Here is a 2717-nt window from a genome sequence, read left to right on the forward strand (position 1 = left end):
ACTGATTAAAAGGAACCTGAGCCTCTGGTCAAGAAAGGCTCTGGTGTCCTTGTTCCTGCTGTCACAGGCCCGTCACTATTGGATTGGAGCAGATGTTGTGTTCCACTCACCAGTGATCCTAAGATCGCGTGGGCAGTCTGCTAGGGACCATGGGGGTGTCCGCCCACTCTGCACCCTAGGTGACCCAGTGTTGGCACAGACCAGAAGGGATTTGTCTAAATGGGTCATAATTTGTTTCACATTGATAATTTATCATTTCAGTTTTGTCTGCATTCTTCCATAGCACAGAAAGCAGGGAATGAGTTTTAAAAAAAAAGTCCTGCCCAGGCAGTAGTGGTGTACATGCCTTTAATCTCAGCACTAGAAGAGAAGAGGCAGGGGGACCTCTGAGTTCAAGGCCAGCTAATCTATAGAGTGAGTACTAAAATAGCCAAGGCTACACAGAGAAACCCTGTCTCATTTAAAAAAAAAAAAAAAAAAGGAATGAAGACCACTGTTCTATTTAGGCCTATACACATATATAAATTTAATCCTGTGCTACTTATGAATAGTCATAAGCTATAATATTTCCCAGAAATGCTAATGTTCAGATTCTCAGCTTTGTGATCTTAGCGTGTGTATATGTTTATGAAACTGAATCATGTGTTTCTTATCTGACTTGCTGTATGTATCTCATCTAGCAATAGGATGCTCTCTAAAACACTCACAGATCTACTAGCCTAATGACTAAATTTTTTTTGTATATATTTGTTACTTGTATATATGTAGCTTTTTGTTTCCAGTTTGATATCTTTCTTCCAGACATTTAAAAAGAGAACATTTATTATTGGAAGGGAAAAAAACATGCTTAGCATTACACAATACTGTGTACTTCATGATTTCACTCATATGTGGTCTGAACCAATGGATCTCACAGAGGCTGGACTATAATGGTGCTTCCTAGAGGCAGGATAGAGTAATGTAGAGGGAGCCATGGAGAGAAGTTGATTAATGGGCACTAATTTATAATCAGCCTGAAATTAGAATTTCTGGGGCCAGCAATATGCCTCAACAGGTAAAGGCACCTGCCACATAAGGGATATTCATCTACATAGACTATGTTGGCACACACACACACACACACATACACACACACACACACACACACACACACACATACACACTCAGAGAGAGAGAGAATTACATGTTTCAAAAACAAGAAAGGGGGTTGGAGAGATGGCTCAGCAGTTAAGAGTAATAACTGCTCTTCCAGAGGTCCTGAGTTCAATTCCTAGCAACTGCATGGTGGCTCACAAACAACAGCTGTGTCTGAAGACAGTGACAGTGTACGCATACACATAAAATAAATAAATACATCTTTAAAAAAAAATAGAAAGAAGTCAGGCATGGTGGCACACATTTTTATTCCCAACACTCAGGAGGCAGAGACAGGTGGATGAGTTCAAGGCCAGTCTATTCTGTAGAGTGTGTTCCAGGACAGCTAAGGCTACACAGGGAAATCCTGTCTTGACAAGAAAAAAAAGGAAAAAAAAAGCTAGAAAGATGTAGGCTGTTTTAACCAGAAAGAAACAATAAACATTTGAGGAGATAGAAGATAGTTTTAACCTGATTTCACCATTACTCAGTGCCTGTCTGTAAGAAACATCACACAGAACCCTATTAATATGTATATTTATATGATTAGTGCAGTTAAATAATACATCAGTGCTCTTACCCACTAAGGGTATTGATGCAATCTTATTTGCCATTGATATAGGTTCATGTTTATGTGCCAGTTTAAAAAATAAACTGAAATTGAAAATATTAAATATCCCACAATAAGAAGGAATGAATGAACTTCTGATGCATACAACAATATTACGAATACCCCAGAGGCTAAGTAACAGAAGCCACGACCAGAAGTAGTGGTGGTGGGGACTTCAGAAGAAATCTATGTAGTTAAACTACCAGAACATGCAAGATGGAGCTATAGAACAAAGATTTCTTTGCATCATTTTTCTCTTTCTTGAGCCATGTTCAGGTGTACATCTAGGGCAGCCTGGCTCCCTCCTGTGGAGATGTAGGTGACTGGATGCAGAAATGGGAATTATAGGACAAGCTGTTTCATGGAAAACAGGTTAATTTGGGGGGAAAAAATCTGTTTTTAAAGCATTTAATCATGACCCAACACTAAGCATTTAACTATTTCTCTATTTTCTGTGTAGGAGCAGAATGGCTGTTGAGGGGCATTGGGATGATGTAGGTCATAGGAGTGAGGCCATTTATTAAAACTGTCTACTTCTGGAACCTCAAGTTCATCCTAATGTTTGCCTAGCGTGCAAGAGACTCTAAGTTTACTCCATAGTAAAGCAAAAACAAAATGTCTAGTTGGGATCTCTCCATTTCAGTGTCACTCACTCAAAAGCCGAGGCTAGCACAGAAAATAAAATGGGCACAAAATTTTTAAAAATTCACCAAACCAAGCCCGGTAACACACACCTTTGATCCCAGCATTTGGGAGGCATAAGCAGGTGGATCTCTGAGAATTCAAAACCAGCCTACAGAGACAGTTATGGGCCAGTTAAGTCTGCAGCATTATAAGGCCCTGTCTTTAAAAATAATAATAATAAAATAAAGTACTTAATACCATTTCATGATTAAATGTTTTAAAAATCAAATTTTCCCAAATTAACCTAGCAGTTCTACACTTGATCTTAGCCAAAAGGCCGAGAAGCGAT

The 2717-nt window shown here is 39.0% G+C and overlaps 1 pseudogene; it reads right to left on the reverse strand.

Annotated features, from left to right (window-relative positions):
• Positions 1–2545: 2545 nt before the first annotated feature.
• On the reverse strand, positions 2546–2717 carry LOC115064350 (annotated as a pseudogene).

This window comes from Mus pahari, chromosome 6 (genome assembly GCF_900095145.1).
Source record: "Mus pahari chromosome 6, PAHARI_EIJ_v1.1, whole genome shotgun sequence".
NCBI classification, from domain to species: Eukaryota; Metazoa; Chordata; class Mammalia; order Rodentia; family Muridae; genus Mus; species Mus pahari.